The sequence below is a fragment of the Adiantum capillus-veneris genome, chromosome 25 (assembly GCF_014529385.1).
Source record: "Adiantum capillus-veneris isolate H3 chromosome 25, ASM1452938v2, whole genome shotgun sequence".
Taxonomy (NCBI): Eukaryota; Viridiplantae; Streptophyta; class Polypodiopsida; order Polypodiales; family Pteridaceae; genus Adiantum; species Adiantum capillus-veneris.
In genome coordinates, this window is record NC_140955.1 from 137454107 (window position 1) to 137476968 (window position 22862).

The 22862-nt window shown below is 44.8% G+C and overlaps 1 long non-coding RNA gene across 1 annotated transcript; it reads right to left on the minus strand.

The window, feature by feature from the left end:
- Positions 1-20538: 20538 nt before the first annotated feature.
- LOC147425723 (uncharacterized) lies at positions 20539-21093 on the minus strand. Its single transcript, XR_015186481.1, has 2 exons — positions 20892-21093; positions 20539-20771 (listed from the first exon to the last, which is right to left on the minus strand). It is a non-coding gene; the product is annotated as an uncharacterized LOC147425723 (long non-coding RNA).
- Between the last annotated feature and the right edge of the window lie 1769 nt (positions 21094-22862).

Consider the following 22862-nt stretch of genomic DNA (forward strand, 5'->3'; position numbering starts at 1 on the left):
TTTGGCACCAAAAACCTTCTGTTTGCTAGAAAAACAAAGGACCCTAGGTGCCCAGCACCTTGTGGAAGGTGTCTAGGACACAAAGTGACCAATAAAACCGCTGAAAATGGGCTGAAAACCCAAAAACGAAGGCCTGGCTGAAAAACGCGGATGGAGCAGAGGAGGTTTCCGGTGATGAAATGATCCCAGAAGTGAAGCGCTAGCAGCCTGATGCAAAAACGCTAACCTGGTCTAGCCCTTGGGAGAAGAACCTGATGCGTTTAGCGCCTCAAAAAGGCAAAGCCTGAAGCTGCAGATACCATGTGACGCCTGAGCTCTGATACCATGTGAGAGTGCGCGTGTGCGGAAGCGTGAGAGAGAGAGAGAGAGAGAGAGAGAGAGAGAGAGAGAGAGAGAGAGAGAGAGAGAGAGAGAGAGACGCACACAAATGCCAGAGATGGTCAAGAGGGGGCGATTAGTTCCCCCATGACTACCATGAGCAGAAGACCCAATACAATCAGATGTGTGATCTCTATGAGATGTGGAAGTGGGTACCCCCTGGCTCCACAAATAGGTGCCCAAGGGGAGGTAGGGCAAGGCCTGATAAAAATCCCCACAACCCAACAGAAAAATAATATATGAAAATATATGTGGACACTTAGACAAAAGTGGGCGGCCAGCATCCTAGAAGTACCAAGCATCTACAACAAGTACCTATCAACATCTCGGCATTAGCATCATTGTATCAACATTTTGTGCAAGTAATCTGAAGCAAATACTTGCTCTGGCAACAAAGCAAGGGGGCCCTTGAGGGTGGTTGGAAACCGACATGCTCTCTCTCTCTCTCTCTCTCTCTCTCTCTCTCTCTCTCTCTCTCTCTCTCTCTCTCTCTCTCGTTCATTCTATTCAGTTCAGTTTCTCTTTTCAAGTGAAGTAAAGTAACCTTGTGTTTGTGCAGCGTACTAAATCCGAGCTAAATCCTTAAACCCTTTCGTTGCACCTAATATTGGTATCAAAGCTCTGTGCGTGCTTCGGTTTCGCGAACTCAAGGGAAGAACCAAGAGCCCTGGTAGAACCAAGAACCCAAAGAACCACGCATCGGGCGTGCTCGTCTTCATTGCTATGTTTTTTATCGAAGATCGACATCGAATACACGAAAATCCAGATCTTGAATGCTAAGATTTGCTTGCCTTGTATGCGGATCTAGGAGTTGGTGCAAGGCTCCCTAACCCTTTTTTTCCATTCGCATTCGCATATAGTGTGCATCCACTTTTGTCAATAAGCAACCCTTGGAATACCTTTGAGCACTCTTACCTTCCATATTCACCCGCAATGTTTTCATGATAGGACTATTCGAGTGGTAGTACTTGCTCGCAAGACAAAGTCAGCATCAAGGCTGGTATTCTGCGACAGTAGTAAGGCTACCTAGTAACTCGATTGGTTGGTGTTTGCATCGCAACAATACCTACATTCGCAGTATCCACAAGCTTGGAGGAGTTTTCATCAGCTTATGCACCCACAAGTATTAGAAGCATTCAGCATCAGAAGTACAAAAGGTATCCACACGTAGAAGTTCGGCAGTTGTGTCTCACCTTTCGTGGACGAGGTTCTGCTACAGTTCTGCGTCAGTCGTAGTCTAGTTTAGGACCTAACCTTGGCACTTTGTGAGCCTCTAGCAGGACGTGCATGCCCAGGCAGGTCATAGTTGCATATCCTCTCTTGCACAAAACAGTCGGTCTGGCATGTAGGCATATGAAGCACCTCTTATTAGTGAGTCAGCAACTTATTAACAATTGACTTTTCAACATTTTATTCCCAAGGTCGTCCGGACATTTTCACGCTGCTCGGCCCAGCTTTTCCTTGTAAATAAGGGACATGGGGGGTCACCTCCATAGGCAAGCAGTACTAGCACCAGTAATACCCGCAGTACCAATACCATCAGTACCAGTGTTTTCAGCCCATTAGTACCAGCGTTTCAAGCCCATCACTACCAGCATTTTTAGCCCATTGTGCAATCTATAGCATAGACCTCTCTCACCATACAGAGGGGGGCCCTTGGAGGAGGGTTTGAGAACCGTCTGGTGTCGTAATCTTCTTTCTCTCAATCTCAACACTTTCATTCACAGTAGCATTCACTTTGTTTGTGATCATTGCCCTCTCTCTCTAAAGGAACGGAAGGCTCTCCCTTCCGTAAGTAAAAGGAACCCTTGAGCATAGTTCGAAGCACTCATCTTGAGCAATATCAACATTCACTTCCGCTACACCTGACACAATCGCAGGACCATTAGCGTTTTCAGTACTCAGCCTTAGCCTCGCAGTATCATGCATCCCTAGCAAGTACCCATCAACACCCTAGCAGTACCAAGCATCTACAACAAGTACCTATCACCATTGTATCCGCATTTTGTGCAAGTAAATTAAAGCAAGTACTTGCTCTGGCAACAAAGCAAGGGGGCCCCTCACCGTGGTTGGGACCCGACATGCCGTGTCATCTCTCTTTTTTCTCTCTCTGCCTCTCTCGTTCATTGTGTTCAGTTCAGTTTCTCTTTTCAAGTGAAGTAAAGTAGCCTTGTGTTTGTGCGGAGTACTAGATCTGAGATCCTTAAATACTTCCGGTGCACCTGACAAGAGTGGCCCCCTAGGCCTTCTTTTATAGGCACTAAAAGCCCTAAAAACAATGTGCTCATGAAAAGCATAAGGGCTGAAAACAGGGTCTCCAAAAGCAAGTCCAAAAAAACGATTAGCCAATCTGGCATGGCAATTCACAAAAGGCGGAGGTGCCATGTCAGCACTATACAGATAGCCACTCATCAGGTTCTGGGATCACTTTTTGTCTGTCCTGGAGGGTTCAAGTACCACGTCATGGCTTTTGTGACACCTTTCCACTTTTAGAAATGTTACGACACATCTGTGCAATCAATATCCAATACACAACATAACACCAATGCTCAAGGTGAGAGTAAAGGAACCGCCTAGGGGAGCCGCAATATGCACGCGAAGATTGGAATGGGCTGCTCCAAGATTGGAGCTCTCCAAAGGAATATATGGCAGAAGCCTCCAAATGTTGTTGATAACGGGTTGTCACTCCGTCTATTTGTTCATCTACATTGCATGCACAGTCTTTAAAGAAGACAAGATTTTTTTCCTTCACTTTACATGGAATGGGTATGTTCATGGTTTTGTGTTGGAGATGGTTTCAAGAATTTTCAGCCATGGAGATTCTTGAAGATGGAAGAAGTACGACTCTAGACGAAGTTGAAGCATCAAAGGAGCCACAGAAGACTTTGAGTCGCTTTCGGCGCGGCCCAAAGAAGCAAGCGTTGCAAACCTTTATGAAGTTCAAGTACCACTCGACCCACACAGCAGAGTGGGCCGGCGAAGAGTCCCTTCCAGGATTCCAGAAGCTGTTGGCGATCTCCCTCGACACCATACAGTTCGGTACCAGTACCTCACTTTGAAAAGGAGGGTATGTCACGTGACACATCCCAACCCTATGTGTCCGTGGACAAGCTACACCACAATAGGGTTCAGACAGTTCAGTCAAGTCTAGATTAGCAGTGATCTGGCACTTTTGTGAGTCTATTCGTAGACCGTGCATGCCCAGTCACTTAGCATAGATACATATCCTCCGGTTGCACACAGCATGATCATCGGAATTCCCATTAGAATCCATTAGCATCAGTTAGGGGAATTTTCCAGTGCATTTAGCCTATTTTCCTAGTTATTGGTTATTTTCACTTATTATTTTTAAGTGACTTTCCAACAAAAGTAGGTAGGGCAATTTTGCTAAGTTAATATATAAGCAAACCCAAGTTAGCACTTTCTGGTAGAAGAGGCAGTAGGAGCTTCCCGCTCAACAGGCAACTTCTCAGCAGTACCCCCTCAGACCATCTAGCGTTTTTGCATCTTCACCCATCCCTGGCGTTTTTGCATCTACACCCCAGCCCTGGCGTTTCCTTCCACTACAGGCCTTTGCCATCGACCTCAACACCCTAGCGTTAGCAGATTGTTGCCATCGCCAGCACCATCAGCATTGTAGCGTTTTTGCTCACCAACATCCTGCCTTGCTCAGCGTTTTTACTAACGCTAGGTATGTGCAGCAGTTCAACGTTTTTTGACCAGCCATCTCAGTGTTTTTGATCAGCAAATTCAGCCTTGAAAAACGCAAGTTTTCAGCAGATGAATCGCAGCAGAACCGACCCAGATTGGTTGCAGAAGTTCCTCCATCATTAGCAAAGGAAAACGCAGCCAAAACATTCATTTTCAGCCACCGAAACAGTCCCGGATTCAACGATTAGAAGATAACAGATTTCAGCCATCAAGTCGTCTTCGTCATCCGTCATCGTCATCGGCATAGTCCAAGTTGCATTAGTCCATTGCATACGCATTGTACACCTTTGTGCAATCAAAGTAGACCACTCTCGCCGACGAGAGTGGGGCCTTCGGAGGAGGGTTTTACAACCTCTCGGGTGTCGTATCTCTTCTCTCTCCTTCTCTCAGTCTCATTCACTTGCACGCACAATATCCACTCACTTTGTTCATGATCATAGCACTCTCCATAAGACGGAAAGTTCTCTCTTTCCCTAGAACTAAAAGGAACCTTGAGCAATAAAGATCACTAATCTTGAGAAAATACAACATTCTTTCCGCTGCACCTAACATGGGATCTTTTACTAGTGGTTGGTCGTGGGATTTTCCCCGACCTCACCCAAGAGCCCTATATATAGGCTTCCTAGCGTGAGTACATTGGTTATATCTAATATAGAGTGTCATTGATCAGTCCCTCCCCACATACTACCAACGTTTTGTCTCTCTCTCTCTCTCTCTCTCTCTCTCTCTCTCTCTCTCTCTCTCTCTCTCTCTCTCTCTCTCTCTCTCTCTCTCTCTCTCTCTCTCTCATGCACTCTCACGCAGAGGAGCAGAGCAAAAAGCCTCTCAAGTACCAAGAATACCGAGTTCCTCGTGTATCTATACACGAGCGTTGTTGTGAGGTGCAGCGGAAGTGTTTAAGGATTTAACTCGGATCTAGTACTCTGCACAAACACAAGGGTCACTTGAAGGAATTGAACTGAACTGAATGTCAGGTCCCAAACCCTCAAGGGCCCCCTTGCTCTCTTGCCAGAGCAAGTACTTTCTTTATCATTGCACAACGCTGATACAATGACTAAATGATGAGATGTTGATGCTAATGGGTATTGATGCTATTGATGTTGGGTACTACTAAGATAATGAAGGGTACTACGGTATTGCTAGTACTGATTTTGGGTACTGATGGATACTGTGTCGACGACAATGACAATGACGACGAGGTACTGATGGGTTCTATGTCGACGACGAGGTGTTGATGGGTTATATGTCAACAACGAGGACGACGATGACGAGGTGCTTATTGGACCTGTGTCGACAAGAATGACGTCGACGATGAGGGAATGATGGGTTCTATGTGGACGACGATGAGATACCGATGGGTTCTATGTCGAAGACGATGAGGTATTGATGGGTTTTGTGTTGACGACAATGAGGTACTGATGGGTTCTATATCGACGACGATGACGAGGTACTGAGGGGTATGCGGGTACTAATGGGTTTAGAGGTACTGATGGGTTCTGTGTGGACAACGATGAGGTACTGATGGGTTCTATGTCAACGACGATGACGACAACGACTGAGGTATTGAGGGGTTCTATGGGGTACTGCGGGTACTGAAACTCCTTATGCTGAGCTAGGCAGGAGCCAAGCCAAAACACAAGGGGTACTAAATACTCGGGTACTGTGTCGACGACGATGATGACGATGACAACGAGGCTATGGCTAGATGGGGAAACTGCTAGCGATGTCAATGGTTCGGATCTGCAACCATGACAAGGCTAGGGCTGAATGCTATCACCGAGGATGACGACGAGCTGAAATCTGCTAGCTGTTCTGGCTGAAAACGCTGGCTTTTCTGGGCTGAAAACGCCAAGAAGATTGAGGGAACTGCGGTCCAGATACTTCTCCTCCTGTTTTCCCCTTCCAAGCGCTTCCTTCTGACTACCTATATACCCACCAAAGGCTAGGTCGAGTAGACCAATAGGAGACCCCACGACCTTGCTAAAATCAATGCTAAGACAAATGCTGAAAATCAATTATAAATAAATGTCATGCTAAGGGGCAGTTCACACGCGGTAAATGCCTAAATGCTGGAGTGACTAAATTGTACAAAAGAGGGTATGCAACTATGACCAGCATGGACATGCACGTCCTGCTAGAGGTTCAGAAAGTGCCAAGCTAGGTCCTAAGCTAAGACATGCTAGACTGTAGCAAAAGCATGTCAACGTAGCGCAAGTGAAGTGTGCACATGACAGATCAGTACCTAGTGTTTTGCAACAGCGTTTTCAGCGTTTTGCTTCGTCATCAGCATCCCGCAACAGCACCCAGCAGATCAGCCTTACCCTCGTTGCAATTGTCATTCCCATCACGGCCAAGACACCTTTTCCAGCTTTCAGCCAGCAAGCCAGTTAGTGTTTTTCAGTTTTCAGCCGTCGTCGTCAGTGACGACGGCACCAAATCAGCTCGTAGCCTCGCCGCACTTGCAAAAGTCCATCAGCATCCCTAGCGTTTTCAGATTTCAGCCCATTAGCTTCGACATCGTCATCGTCAAACATCACAACATTTAGAACCATTGTACCAGACTTTGTGCAATCTAAAGCAAATACCTCTCTAGCAATAGAGAGGGGGGCCCTTGAAGGGGGGTTTGGGACCCCATCTGGTGTCATCTCTCTCTCTCTCTCTCTCTCTCTCTCTCTCTCTCTCTCTCTCTCTCTCTCTCTCTCTCTCTCTCTCTCTCTCTCAGCACCCGCTATGCCCTTCTTTCTTCGCCCGCTATGCGTTCAACTTCACATGCTTGCTCACGCTCAAGCTCCATAACTGCCCTTCGTTCTTCACGGTCTCTATTCAAGGCGGCACGTTGAGCCTCTTGTAGTAGCATCATCTCCATCATCGACTACCAAAGTCTCCATAGGCTTGGTGCAATCCGTGGCGTAGATGGGGATGGGGGAGGCTCGAAGAACAATCCTCTTGGTGTAGGGATTTTTTCCAATTCCACTCTCATCACCTTCACGCAAAGTATCCATTCCACTTCTGGTGATGCCCATGCACTGAGTACTTGGGTTCTTGGTACTTGGGGTTCTTGGGTACTTTGGGTTCTTGGCTTGCAATCTGTGTTTAAGAAGGCTGTTTTCTTACCCAAGCTCAACTCCTTCCTGCGGGTGCACCCCTTGGCGGCCTTGCAAGGTTTCTTTTTCCCACCCCACGTCGATTGGCCCGCTGCTAAGTACAAGGTCCGCTCTCACTAAGTGGAAAAGAGGAACGAGGGGAGACTGGACAAGCGCTTCTTTTTTGGGTTACCTACCACTCTTCAAAAATACAGATTAGAGATCGACACGCCCAATTGGTTTGGTCTTCGGTAACACATGACCACAAGCAGCAAAAAAATTTATGTGGTTCTTTGTGCTTCTTTCCTCGAGTGATGATACCAAATGCTCAAGGTTTCTTTTACTGACAAGAAGGGAGAGCCTTCCTTGACTTAAAGAGATAACCAAAACAAAAGAGAATGGAAAACGGTGAGAGAAGCCGAAGAAGAGCCAGCGGCTCTAGAGTTAGAGCGAGAGACGCAGAGGGATCAACGCATACAAGAGTTGTACTGTCCCCAAAGACCGAGCCATTCAAGAAGGCCAGCGAGTCATCACATAGCACATATAGAGTCGACGACTCCAACAATCCAATCACTGAGAAGTTGACGTTTAGTAAGTAAGATGGTCAGATGGATGCTTCTATGATTTATTCTTGGCTGCATCAATTTAATGCTTACTTTGCGACTAACAAGAAAACAAGGAACATTAAAGTTTTGATTGTTGCCATGTATCTAGCGGGTGATGCCATTAATTGGTATCGAACTTGGCAAGAGTCACAGTTGGCTGAGCATCTTGAGCATGTTGCGGATGGCGTACCCCTCTCTCTCAGTTGGGTCGACTTCCAAAACAAGCTCAAGGCTCGCTTTATGCCACCTCAGTATCTTGATCGGTTAAAAGAAGATTGGTGCAGCCTTAAGCAAAATGGCACTCCTGTTATGTCTTTTTCTAGCCATATTTTGCAAAATTGGCATCCAATTGCCCAAATCGAATGCAGAACGAAAGGAGGCTTTCCTTTATGAGTTGGATGAGTACATCAAGTTCGATGTGCAAGATTTCAACCCTACGGACTACTCGTTAGAATCGTTCTAGCGCAAGAAATGAAGCATAACAAAGGTAAGCCGAAGGAGAACAAGTCAAGTACCCCTCAAGACCCACCGAATGGTATGGTAAGCATAACGGTAATTCTTCTTCTTCTAAATCTTCTTCTACACCTCGAGCACAGCACTCTTCACCTCACACAGATAGCTGTCACGTGCACATCTAACCCTATGTGTACGTGGACAAGCTACTTCATGACAAGGGTTTAGTTCAGCTCAGTCAGTCTAGAATAGGAAGTGATTTGGCACTTTTGTGAGTCTGTTCGCAGACCGTGCATGTCCAGACACTTAGATTAGATGCATATCCTCTGGTTGCACACAGCATGATCATCAAATTTCAGTCAGAATCCATCAGGAGCATTTTTATAGTGCATAGACCTATTTTCGCTATTTTTGACATTTTTCACTTATTATTTTTAGGTGACTTTTGTTGGAAACTGGGTAGGTCAAATACACTAAGCAAGTATATAAGCAAACTAGCGCTAGCACTTTCTGGCACAAGAGGCAACAGGAACCCGGTGTTCATCAGGCAACTTCTCAGCAAGACCTCCCAAGACAGAAGACCTAGCGTTTTTGCAGATGCAGAGCTAGCGTTTTTCAACAAGACAAAAGCCTTGGCATTTTTGCATAGCAGAACAGCCCCGGCGACAACAAGACGCAGCAGATCCGCCCTAGCGTTAGCAGAGTCCACAGCAGACAGCAGATTTCCCTAGCATTAGCAAATTTCCACCGCAAGATCAGTTTTCAGCCTAGCATTTTTGCATCAACCTGGCATTTCAGCGTTTTTGCAGATCTTCGTGACAAAACCACAAGAGGAACCAGCCTTTCCAGTTTGTAGCAGTCAGACATCGCAGAAGAAGTCCCGAACCTTGTAGATCTCACCTTCGCGGCAAATCCTCGCCGCACAGTCAGATCCAGCATAGTTTGCAGTTTCAGCCCGGAAAACGCAGATTTCAGCATCTGCATTTTCAGCGTGTCGTCATCGCATCGTCGCCATCGACATCCTCACCGACATAGAGTCAGAATTCAGCAGATAAAGATTTGCACATTTCAGCCATTAGCGTTTTCAGATTTCAACCGTCTCATCGTCGTCGACATCGTCGGCAAGTCCAAGCATTGTAGAGATTTGTGCAATCAATAGTAGACCGCTCTCGCCATAGAGAGTGGGGCCTTCGGAGGAGGGTTTGACAACATTCTGGTGTCGTATTCTTCTCTCTCTATCTCTCAGTCTCATGCACCTTCATTCACAGTGTTCACCACTTTGTTTGTGTCCATTGCACTCTCTCACTAAAGGAACGGAAGGCTCTCCCTTTCGTAAGTAAAAAGAACCCTTGAGCACAGTTCGGAGCACTCATCTTAAGCAAATTTCAACATTCACTTCCGCTGCATCTTACATTGGTATCAAAGCTTTGGCAATGTTTTGTATCACTCAAGAAAAGAACCACAGAATCTTTTTTGCTTGTTGCGGTCGCACGTAACCCAAGTTCTCTTGGGCGTGTCGATTCCTAATCGTGTTTTTGAAGAGTGACAAGAAACCCAAGAAAGAAGGGTTTGTCCAACCTCCCCTTGTGCCTCTTTTCACTCATTGAGAGCGGACCGTGCACTTAGCGGCCGGCCAATCGATGTGAGGTGGGAAAAAGCAACCTTGGTGTGAGCGCAAGGCCGCCAAGGGGTGCGCCCGCGGAAAAGAGTAGAGCTCGCATAAAGAGAAGATCCTTCTCTAACACAGATTGCAAGCGAAAGAAGACCCTCAAGAACCTCAAGAACCCAAGAACCACAAGAACCCAAGTTCCTCGTGAACTTAAGAACCCAAGACTTCAGCGGATGGTCATCACCTAAAGCGGAATGGATACTTCGCATAGAGGTGGTGAGCATGGGAGTGGCAAAGAAGAGTTTTCCCCACCAGGAGGTTTTTCCGACCCTCCCCCTTCCCCATCTACGCCAAGGATTGCACTAACTCCTCTGGAAGCTTTCGACAAGATGATGATGGACAGGAAGTTAGAACGCAAAGCAAGAACAACAGAAAGAAGGGCAGCCATAGAGCGTGAATACGAAGAAAGAATGGCAGCCATAGCACGTGAGCACGAAGAAAGAAAAGCAGAAATGGATCGCGAGAACAAAGCAAGGAAAGCGATGAACGACCAACACATGGAAGAGTTGTTCCGACTCTTTTCTAATGTGCAGGCATAGATTGCAAAGGATCAAGAGAAGGAGACTCTCTCAATCTCTTCTTTTCCAAAGCATGACACACAAAAATTTGCATGATAATGATAAGCATGATGATTTGCATGATCAAGATGTGATTTCTCACAAGCATGATGATTGCAAGAAGAAACTATGATTGTTCACAAGAATGATGGTTTAGTGGATACTTTTTCTAGTAAAGCTAACCTCATTGCAGATTCGATCAATCATGAAGAACCGATCTTGGCTCTCGAGTCAAGGTCCAAAGAACCCCCACAGGAAGATTCGATCAATCACGAAGAACCGATCTTGGCTCTCGGAGTCGAGGTCCAAAGAACTCCCACAGGAAGTATTGTGTATGCGCATGATTAGCCAGTACGCATTGTTCGAGTGTTTCATTCGTGATGCTTTCATGTATTTTAGTCACCGTCCTTATGTGATCCCTTTTCATAGGCATGACATATTGTACGCTGAACACGATTCACTCATGAATGATCACGAATGTATGCAGATTACTCATGAAAAGATGAAATGTTTGCATTCAAGGAATTCACATTCCGTGTCTCTTCCTTGACATGACACATTTAGAATGAATGTTGTATTTTCTCAAGATTAGTGATCTTTATTGCTCGAGGTTCCTTTTAGTTCTTAGAGAGAGCTTTCCGTCTTGTAGAGTGTTGTGGTCACGAACAAAGTGAGTGGATATTGTGCGTGCAAGTGAATGAGACTGAGAGAAGGAGAGAGAAGAGAAACGACACCGAGAGGTTTGTAAAACCCTCCTCCGAAGGCCCCACTCTCGTCGGCGAGAGTGGTCTATTCTTGGATTGCACAAAGGTGTACAATGCGTATGCAATGGACTAGGCAACTTGGTCTATGCCGAAGACGATGACGGTGACGACGACGACGATGACGACGATGGCGACAACGACGACGACGATGACCACGACGATGGCTGAAATCTGAGATCTTCTAATCGCTGAATTTCAGGACTGTTTCGGTGGCTGAAAATGACTGTTTTGGCTACGTTTTCTTGGCTGAAAAATGAGGTTTCTTAGGGCTGAAAATTGATGGTCTTTATGGGCTGAATCTGCTACACTTTAGGTGAATGATGCCGGTCTTAATTTGCTGCTGAAATCCGAAAACGCCAAGGGCTGAAATTGGTCCTTCTGTCGCCGGGGTTCTGCAAATGCAAAAACGCTAGGCTGATCTGTTGTGTCGTGATGACGCCTAGGCTGATCTGCTGTGCACAAATCGCCAAGGCTGATCTGATGCAAAAACGCTAGGTCTTCTGTGGAGAAAACGCCAGAGTAGTCGCGGCGGTTGGTCTTGCTGAGAAGTTGCCTGTTGAGCAAGGTGCTCCTGCTGCCTCTTCTGCCAGAAAGTGCTAACTTGGGTTTGCTTATATATTAACTTAGCAAAATTGCCCTACCTACTTTTGTAGGAAAGTCACTTAAAAATAATAAGTGAAAATCCCAATAAATAGGAAAATAGGCTAAATGCACTGGAAAATTCCCCTAACTAATGCTAAAGGATTCTGATGGGAATTCCGATGATCATGATGTGTGCAACCGGAGGATATGCATCTATGCTAAGTGACTGGGCATGCACGGTCTATGAATAGACTCACAAAAGTGCCAGATCACTGTTAATCTAAACTGACCGAACCATGCTGTTGTGTAGCTTGTCCACGGACACATAGGGTTGGGATGTCACGTGACAACACAGTATCCGAAAGAGCACAAGAAGGATTGAGCATCAAGCATAGGTATTTTCATTGTGATTTGCCACAATTGATTGATTTAGATCAGAAAGACAAGTTTCGAGCTCATTGTTTGCTTGTGTTTGATGAACAGTTTGGCACTCCATCACTTTGTTCATCTGCATTGCATGCACAGTTTGTTCGAAAGACTAGAATTTTTCTAGTCACTTTACATGGAATGGGTATGTTCATATTTTTGTGTTGGAAGTCAGGGATTTTCAGCCTCGGAGATTCTTGAAGAAGGTAGACGCATGACTATAGACGAAGTTGAAGCATTGAAGGAGCCACAGATGACTTTGTGTCGCTTTCGGCGCGGCCCAAAGAAGCAAGCGTTGCAGACCTTTATGAAGTTCAAGTATCGCATGACCCACGCATCAGGGTGGGCCGACGAAGAGTCCTTTCCAAGATTCCAGACGCTGTTGGCGATCTCCCTCGACGCCATACAGTTCGGTACCTGTACCTCACTTTGAAAAGGAGGGGATGTCACGTGCACATCTAACCTTATATGTACGTGGACAAGCTACTTTATGACAAGGGTTTAGTTCAGCTCAGTCAGTCTAGAATAGAAAGTGATCTGGCACTTTTGTGAGTCTGTTCGCAGACCGTGCATGTCCAGACACTTAGATTAGATGCATATCCTCTGGTTGCACACAGCATGATCATCAAATTTCAGTCAGAACCCATCAGGAGCATTTTTATAGTGCATAGACCTATTTTTGACATTTTTCACTTATTATTTTTAGGTGACTTTTGTTGGAAACTGGGTAGGGAAAATTCACTAAGCAAGTACATAAGCAAACTAGCGCTAGCACTTTCTGGCAGAAGAGGCAGCAGGAACCCGGTGTTCATCAGGCAACTTCTCAGCAAGACCTCCCAAGACAGAAGACCTAGCGTTTTTGCAGATGCAAAGCTAGCGTTTTTCAACAAGACAAAAGCCCTACATTTTTGCACAGCAGAACAACCCCGACGACAACACGACACAGCAGATCAGCCCTAGCGTTAGCAGAGTCCACAGCAGACAGCAAATTTTCCTAGCGTTAGCAGATTTCCACCGCAAGATCAATTTTCAGCCTAGCGTTTTTGCATCAACCTTGCATTTCAGCGTTTGTGCAGATCTTCCTGACAGAACCACAAGAGGAACCAGCGTTTTCAGTTTGTAGCAGTCAGACATCGCAGAAGAAGTCCCGAACCTTGCAGATCTCACCTTTCCGCAGCAGATCCTCTCCGCACAGTCAGATCCAGCGTAGTTTGCAGTTTCAGCCCAAATAACGCAGATTTCAGCATCTGTGTTTTCAGCGTGTCGTCGTCGCATCGTCGCCGTCGCCATCGACATCGTCACCGACATAGAGTCAAAATTCAGCAGATAAAGATTTACACATTTCAGCCATTAGCGTTTTCAGATTTCAGCCCGTCTCGTCGTTGTCCTCATCGTCGTCGACATCGTCGGCAAGTCCAAGCATTGTAGAAGAAGAGGCAGCAGGAGCTCCGGTTCAACCGGCACCTTCTCAACAAGACCCCCCAAGACCAACCTAGCGTTTTTGCCCAACAGCAGAGCCTACCGTTTTCATTCCCAGATCAGCCTTGGCATTTTTGCATTGCAGATCAGACTCGGGGACCACAAGACACAGCAGATCAGCCCTAGCGATAGCAGATCCCCAGAACAGCAGATCAGCCCTAGCGTTAGCAGTTTCCTCCGCAAGACAGATTTCAACCCCTAGCGTTTTTGGTTTGCAGATCAACCTCAGTGTTTTGCAGATCTTCGCGACAGAATCAGCACATAGACCAGCGTTTTCAGTTTTCAGCAATTAGAACCCGCAGAAGAAGTCTCAAACCTCGCAGATCTCACCTTCCCGCAACAGATCCTCATTGCACGGTCAGATCCCGCGAAGTTTGCAGATTCAGCCCGGAAAACGCAGATTTCAGCATCTGCGTTTTCAGCGCGTCGTCGTTGCATCGTCGTCATCGCCGTCGTCATCGACATAGAGTCAGAATTCAGCAGATAAAAATTTGCAGATTTCAGCCCATCTTGTCGTTGTCCTGACCATCGTCGACATCGTCGGCAAGTCTCACCATTGTAGAGATTTGTGCAATCATAAGTAGACCACTCTCGCCACAGAGAGTGGGGCCTTCGGAGGAGGGTTTGACAACATTCTGGTGTCGTATTCTTCTCTCTCTATCTCTCAGTCTCATGTACCTTCATTCACAATGTTTATCCACTTGTTTGTGATCACTTGCACTCTCTCATTAAAGGAACGGAAGGCTCTCCCTTCCGTAAGTAAAAGGAACCTTGAGCACAGTTCGGAGCACTCATCTTGAGCAAAGTTCAACATTCACTTCCGCTGCACCTTACATTTCATCGTTCTCTTCAGTTTCTATAAAAGAACACCCTTGTAACACATTTCAAGCAATCATTCAATCGATCGAACTCAGTGTCTTTTGAGTCTTGGCTCTGAGTTCAGTTCAAGACTTCAAGTTTCTAAAGTCTTAATCATGAGTTTAAATACTTAATGAAGGATTAGTAACTAGAATCCTGACAGTGGTATCAGAGCAAATTTTTTCCCGGGATCCGAAAGTTGTGAGCCTCTCACGCTCGCCGCTACACTCTACCCCCTTCCCGGAGTTGCATGGAAGCAGAAGAAAGGTGGTACACGCACCCAAACGAGCATGAGGTAACTTAAATTTATTCTGCTCCAATTATAAAAATAAAGGATAGCAATATAGTTGTGTGTGTGGCGTACCCAATGAATTTTGGGATCGTTGTGTTGGTGCCCCTTTGCGTGCCCTTTCATTGGGATGTACCCCTTCGTTGGTGCCCCTTCACGTAATAAGGTATTGAACCAGCAGGAAACATGCCCCATGTTCCCGTGCTCACACCCCTTCCCCTCCATGAGATGTATCCCTTTGTGCAAATCGATGGTCTGCTTGGCTGAAATTTTCACGCACCCCTCCGCCGGTGCTCGCGCCTCTTCGTGGAGAGCCATGCTCTTTTGCAAAGCGCTAGCCTATAATCGTTGAAACACTGGATTTCTGCGTTGGGACGAATTGCTGGGTTAAATTGCTGAATTCGTTGGCTGAATTGCTGAAACGATGGGCTGAAATCACGCGCCCCTTCATCGGTGCTCGCACCTCTTCGGAGAAATATTGTGCCCTTATGCAAAGCGCTGGATTTCTAAACTGCAGGGCTGAATTACTGAAGCATTGGCTGAATCCTTTCACTGGAGTATTTTTACGTACGCAAATAAGCAATGCCAGGCCTTTGATTTACATAATTTGAATGCTTCACAATAACCGGACAACCCCTAAATAATTCCCAGTGTCAAAACCCCTTTTAAGATCACCTCTTACAAAAGCATTGAACTTACGTAAAAATCACCATACCTACCAGACAATGATTCAAATTTACGCATGCTGCTCCTACCCTTGCCTCCATCATTGGCTTCAGTGGTCGATCAAGAAGAACCACTCAAACAAAAGCCTTCGGAACTCAAATTCTCTCACCCAAAGCATGGTTTCCGAGAGACAACTAAACACAAAATACCTTCGTGCGAGCAGCAAAAGTCTCAGCATGAATATTCTTGGAAATGCTACAGTTCTAAGCAACCAACTTCTTATCGAAATCATCAGCAACAAAAGCAGCAACATGAAGCTTCCAAAGGATCATCAACGATATTAAGATGGGCTTACTTAGTGGCACATATATTTGACCCTAGTCAAGTACTCGATCGTGAATGCCGTGACGTTGGACAAGTTCCCCCTCGCGAGCCATGCCCTATATTTAACTCTTTCTTATCTTAAGGTGCTAAAGTCGAAGATTTATTCATCCTTTCCTTGTGCAAGAGGATTCTTCAAAGGTCTAAGAGGCAACAACTTCCTCAACCTCTCCCTGGAAGCCTTAATAGAGCCGTTGAGAAAGCTTACCATTCAGAAGATTTTGGTTCTTGTGTAACAACCAATAGGCACATACCCCCTTCTTTGGCTGTGTTCCATGCAGAAAAAGTCACCTCGTCACCGCCCTTGCAAAACAAAGTGTTTGTCTCTGAACAGATAACAAATACAGTGGTGAATGATAATTTTCAAACTTGAAGGTTCCAATCGGTGCAAAGGATAAATCAGATGCAGACTCTTGCAGCACGACACACAACTTGTTCCAGTGATAAACCTTTGCAGATGGATGTACCTCCAAATACTACTTTATCTCAATCTAGCATCCCTTTAGGAGAATTTTAATGTTCCAGACAAACAAATGGAATACCTTACAAATTTCAAACCAGTGGTCTTCACTCAACAAAAAACTCAAGTCAGTTTACCAATAATTTCACTCGAAGCAAATAAAGATTCAATCTTTTATTGGACAAAGCTCGAAGTTATAAATGACTTTGACAAAAGCACTAATCAAGTTGCAGATGTGATACTGATACTTTTGAAAAAGATGAGACAAGTTGCAGATATGATCAATTTTCAATTTGGCAAAATAGTTATGGTCAATAACAGTGCCATGACATGGGACTTGACAGTTAGAGCTTTGGATGCAGAAGCAAGCAGAAATACATTTTCCTTCTCCCGGAGTTTCTTCTACTACCCTCGGTTTTATTTTAAATGGTATTACCTTCTTGCTTGATTCTTTTGCAGATACAAAGACGTACCAAATCCAAGACCCCTGATTCTCCGAAGGATGCATCCCTTTGCCCAAGAGTCGCACCTGTTCGACGAATAGCCATGCCTCTTCAGCAAACAGCTACACCTTTACGCCGAAGGGTTACAGCAGGACACGACTATTGGCTTAGAGTCATGTCTCTTGACCTATGGTCATGTCTTTTCGTTGTGTCTCTTCAGTTTCTATATAAGAACACCCTTGTAACACATTTCAAGCAATCATTCAATCAATCGAACACAAAGTCTTCTGAGTCTTGTCTCTGAGTTCAATTCAAGTTTCTTAAGTCTTAATCATGAGTTTAGATACTTAATGAAGGATTGGTAACTAGAATCCTTACAAAGGCAAGAGCCTTCTGTACAGGAACCGGATTGGCTAATTGCTAATCCCCCACAGGTATGCACAGTTCCATCGCAAAGGATTGCGAAAACGGAGAGTTTTCTCGCATAAAAACTCATCCGTTTCAAAGGGGAACTGCCCCATTGCGTGGGGAAGCACCTGAAACACACGTAGACGTGCTCGCTCCACCCAAAACGATCCAAAACAGAAAATTACAGCCTACTGTGTTTTTCTGCAGCTTTAGGATTTCGCAACTAACCTGCATGACATTACTAGGGAAGCCTCAAGAAAGCCTTGGGATGCTTAAACAAGGCTTTGATGGGGCATTACCATATGTGCAAAGGGGAGAGAGACATGCGCGAGAGCAGATCGTCGTGCTACATGAGACAAGGGAGAAGACAAGCTTTCTATTAAAGCTGGGATCACCTGCACCCATTACTCACACACAGATTGTAGGCTCACAATTTAAAAATCAACCTCCTTCCTCAGTTTTGGGCGCCCCCTCATGGATGAGGCTTCTAGAGAGTCTGTGTGGCTTGCAGATTGCTCTTCTACTTCCATGTGTCCAATTTGCCTCGTGGTAATTTCCTAGTACCCACCAACTTATAACGAGTAGCAAGGGGCCTAAATGACTTTGAACTGAGCCTAGACACCCTTTTCACTGCTCAATTTTCAGAGCCGACCAGCCCGACCATCTCGTGGCGACCTGCTCTTCTCGACTACGGGTGAAACTCTCGACAGTCAGTCGTTTCACACTGGCCACACAATGTCCGGCCATTAGTGACTTCAAAAAGAGAGTCCCAAAAATTAAATAAAAATCAAGGGAAGAAACCAACAACTAAGATTGGTGGTTGCCACGGCCTCGTTACATACCCCACTCTTGAAATCGCAGACGACCTCGATTGCATGCTAGATATACATGCCATAGATGATTTAGTGTGATTAGCATCCTTTTATCATCACAGGTTTCTCAGATGACCATGTATAGTTCTCGGAGTTTTATGCACGTTTCCCAAGGCAAGAGCCTTCTGTACAGGAACTGGATTAGCTAATTGCTAATGCCCCAAAGGTACACACAGTTCCATCACAAGGATTGTGAAAATGGAGAGTTTTCTCGCATGAAAACTCGTCCCTTTCAAAGGGGAATTGTCCCATTGCGTACGGGAGCACCTGAGACACGTGTAGACGTGCTCGCTCCGCCCAAAACGATCCAAACCAGAAAATTACAGCCTGCTGTGATTATCTGCAGGTTTAGGGTTTCGGACCTAAATTGCTGGACAACGCGAGAGGAGCCTCGAGAAAGCCTTGGGATGCTTAAACAGGGTTTTGGACACCTGACAATGATAAAACAGGGAATTACAGCACGCTACAATTGACCTGCAACTCACCGGAAAGCTTCCAAATAGCAAGGGAAAGTGTCCTTTGCGTGTACTTTTGATCTATAGAGGTTTTTGCACCATTATGAATTTGGGTCAAAAGCTTGCAATTATGACATGGACAGGTTTGGACAGCTTGGTGAGAGTTAGGTGAAAGTGTTCGAATCGTCTATTTGCAATAAGAGTAAAGAAATACCGAAAGGGGTGCCACTCTTTGGGGCCTATACAGTGTCGCTGTCTGCTTGGTAGCACTCTAGCTGCCACGCCGTGGTTTGTTTGAAGTGTTAGTTCAAGTCCCAGGTTTATTCGTGAAGTTCCTCAATGTCGTAAAGTTCGAGTAAAGTTTTTCAAGTTGAGAGCTAAAGTCTACCGCCCAATGGGCCGGTTTCACTGCTCAATCTTACCCTCGTTGCAATCACCATTCCCATTGCAGCCAAGACACCATTTTCAGCTTTCACTGTCAGCCAGCAAACCAGTTAGCGTTTTTCAATTTTGAGCCATCGTCGTTGCCGACATCAATAAATCAACCCGTAGCCTCGCCGCACTAGCAGAAGTCCATCGGCATCCCTAGCGTTTTCAGATTTCAGCCCACTAGCTTCGATATCGTCATCGACATCGTCATCTTCATCGTCTCGTCATGAGCATTTAGAACCATTGTACTAGACTTTGTGCAATTTAAAGCAAATACCTCTCTGGCAATAGAGAGGGGGACCCTTGGAAGGAGGTTTGGAACCCCATTTGGTATCGTCTCTCTCTCTCTCTCTCTCTCTCTCTCTCTCTCTCTCTCAACACTCTCTCCCAGTGAGCACTCACTAATCATTCATCTTGGGCATACACCATCATTCACTTGTGTTGCACCTTACAACAATGCATCTCTCTCTCTCTCTCTCTCTCTCTCTCTCTCTCTCTCTCTCTCTCTCTCTCTCTCTCTAACGTCAATTATCAACGTGGAGAGCTTTCCCTCTTATTCTCATTCTCATTCTCAGATGTCCTCACTCACAGTTTCCTTATATATGTATGTGACATTGCAGGTGTTCTTATGTCAGAGGATCTTTTCAAAATCGAATTAGATTGGAATCAAGGTGTCCACCAAATAGGAGGCAGTCTGTGTCTTCATTGCATCTTCCACTGCCTATTCTAACCCAGCTATCAATTTAATGCCATCTCGATGGCTTTTGCCTCATGAGATTAATTTGCTCGATAGAAACCTGTATGGCGTTTTCCACTTCAAGGAAAACTTTTGAGTGTGCATGAAGCTACAACAACCGGGTAATGGAAAACCATTACATCAAAGACATTTATCGTTGATTTGGGCATGGCAAGACCACTTAGTGTTAAGAGGTTTTGCAGAACCCTTGAATACCTGCCACCCCTATCATCCAGCCTGGTTATTATAGTTAAACATTGCCTCTTTGTGACATCGTGTTTCTCCATATCTTTGCTTTTCTTGAAGTCAGTCCAAGACGACATACTCCTTTCTTTGAAAATTCCTGATAGAGTTGCCAAAGCTTTGAGCTTTCTCTAGTTAGAGTTCCTAGTCAACATCAATCACGCATTCACAGTAGTGTGAACTCCCTTGCTCGCTGCCCTCCTCTCCTTCGGGGTTTTCAATCGAACCAACCATAGGCTCAGCAGTCTTAAGCTTCTTGGGTGTGAAGCAAAAGCTCAATCTACCTTCTCTATAATTATCTCCCATTTGACAACACCAAGGACAAAACGAATTTTGTTGTCATGTCTTCATTTCGGACGCACCTTCCATTTCACATAAAGCTCCAAGCGGAAGGAGAAAATTGCATATAAATCTAGATAGGAATGCGAGGAATTGAGAAGACACTTCTCTTCTCTTCTGTTCTCAGGTGCCTCACACTTAGATGGATGTTTCTTGTGTAGTTAAGAATTTTTTTTTTACTATTCACAAAGCAAGAGCAAATTACTGTTGACAACATCAAGAATTTACTCTCTATGAGACAAGAAGGAAATCCAAAAAAGACTTACAATTCAGATAACAAGAGCGAGTTAGGGGCAGAATTTACTGTACGTGACAGATTACAAAAGCACTAGAAATTGGAAAAGTTCTAAATACATCACCAAAAGTTCTGACCCCTGAGTGAGCATGGTTTGACTTTTTTTTTTTTTTAAGGGGAGTTAAGGAAGCTCCATTGGCCAGCACATTCTTTATTCCCGTAATCTCCCTAGCAATATAAACTATCGCCCCTGAAATCCAACATGGTTTAATTTAAAAAGACAATACAACAGAAGTTTCATGTGAAAACTAAAGAATACAAGGAAAAGGTGCGCAAAGACAAGCGGCCTGCAATGAAAAGACAGACGCACGTATCAACCAGTAACCGGCAGTTGATGAGGGGGCAGCCCATGGCAGCGGCGGCGGCGGCAGCAGGAGGAGGAGGAGGAGGAGGTGGAGATGGAGACGGAGACGCGCAGCTATTAAGCTTCGTTGTCTTTACAACGATGTGCGCTGCGGTTTTTTTTAGCGCACGCATCCGATGCACTCTGCCTTAAAAGCGCAAAAATAGCCTAGAGCTGCGGTTTTTTTTAACGCAAGCATCCATGTAGTAGGTGTCCAAAACGACTTTTTTAGGGAAAACCATTAATTAGTATTGGGGGGAAGATTGGACAAGGGAAGGGTGGGGGGAAAAAGGGAAAGGAGAAGGGGGGGGAGGGGGTTTATTGTTTTTTTTTTAATGCTTAAAGGGACCCCATAGGCCAGCGCAAGCATATAGCTTAGTGGTTAAGGTTGAGCTTTATATATCTCTATGTGACGAGGTCAAATCCTACCCATTGGGACTGATTTTAAATCGTGAGCTGCAAGGAGATGCAGGTAGAGGATCCCTTTATACCCTATGACATCATTCCAAGATGGATGACTAATCCATTTAGGGCTTGGGAGACTTAGTTGCCGCAAGCCTTTAGTCCATATCATAGTTCCAAAGTAGAGTGACAACTTCTACACACGGTAGCTTCGACAACAACTTGATCACCCACGGGTATAGGATCCTTGGGAGATCCATTCATTCCAGCCATCATTTGGAGGTCTTCGCGTTTGAGAGACGTCGTCAACACAAACAGGATTCTAAGCATGCATACTACTTAAATTTGTGCACAAGAAAAAGATAATTAGTCTTATAATACAAAAACATTGATCATTTATAAGAAACATGTACATTTTCTTATTTTAAGGTAGCATTGTAAGTATTGACAAGGTTCATATTATCCTTAAGTTGTATTCCTTGCATCCATCTAGCATCTTCAAAAGGATATTTTTTGAGCTTACTAAGATACAAATGGATAATCGTACCATGTTGTAGTACCTTGTCTTCATGCCGATGGGTAGATTCAAGTTGTAGCACCTCTTTGGTTTTCGCTTTTTGGGGGGTCTTCAATAATTGGTTCACTTGGTGGCTCTCCTTTGTAGGGCTTAAGTAGGCTCACATGAAAAGCATTTTGTATGAGCCAATGGTTGGGAAACTTGAGTTGATAAGTCATGTCATTGATTGGCTTCAAGATTTGAAAAGGACCATAGTATCTTTTTGCTAGTTTAGCATAATACTTTTGATGGCCCGCAGGATTTTTCCTCGTCGTTTGCCTCAATCGAGCCTTGGGAAACTTGAGTAAGACCCAATCATTTCCTTTGAACGTTAAGGCCTTTCTATGCTTATCAGCAGACAACAGCTTTTTTCCTTTGTTGAGAGATGGATATAGCCTCCTTAATCTTTTGGAAAGATTCTTGTAGGTCACAACTATACTCATCGGGCAACGAAGATCTTCCCATGTACTTTAAGTAGCATGGGATTCATACATGATCTTCTCACGAAGGGAGTGGGTAATATATAGCCTATTGCCATGGAGAAGATAACTATCGTGCAAGGTGAATGGTTCTTATTTCTTCCCCAATGCAAGGGTTGACATTACATTGGATTATTGAAAAAGCAGCAGCCTAATTGTAGATTAAATATCAAACCTACTTGTACATTTTATCCCGCCATCCTTCCAAGAAAAATTTCCATTAATCCTCACACCAGTTATTGTAGAAGTCATTACCTAATATCATCAAGGCCAAGCATTCACCCATAAGTTTTTGCCTAGGTTTTTAAAAATATATCAGAAGAACCTAATTCTCAATTAGCCATTGATCCATTTATGTTAGTTCAAAAACCATTTAATCAACTGTCAGAATAGACAATCAACTGTCCAATATAAATAGTGATTTAGCATATTCAAAAGGGCGAGAGATTTTTGACACCATTAAAACACGGCATTAGGATACCTTGCAAAAGAGAAAGTTAG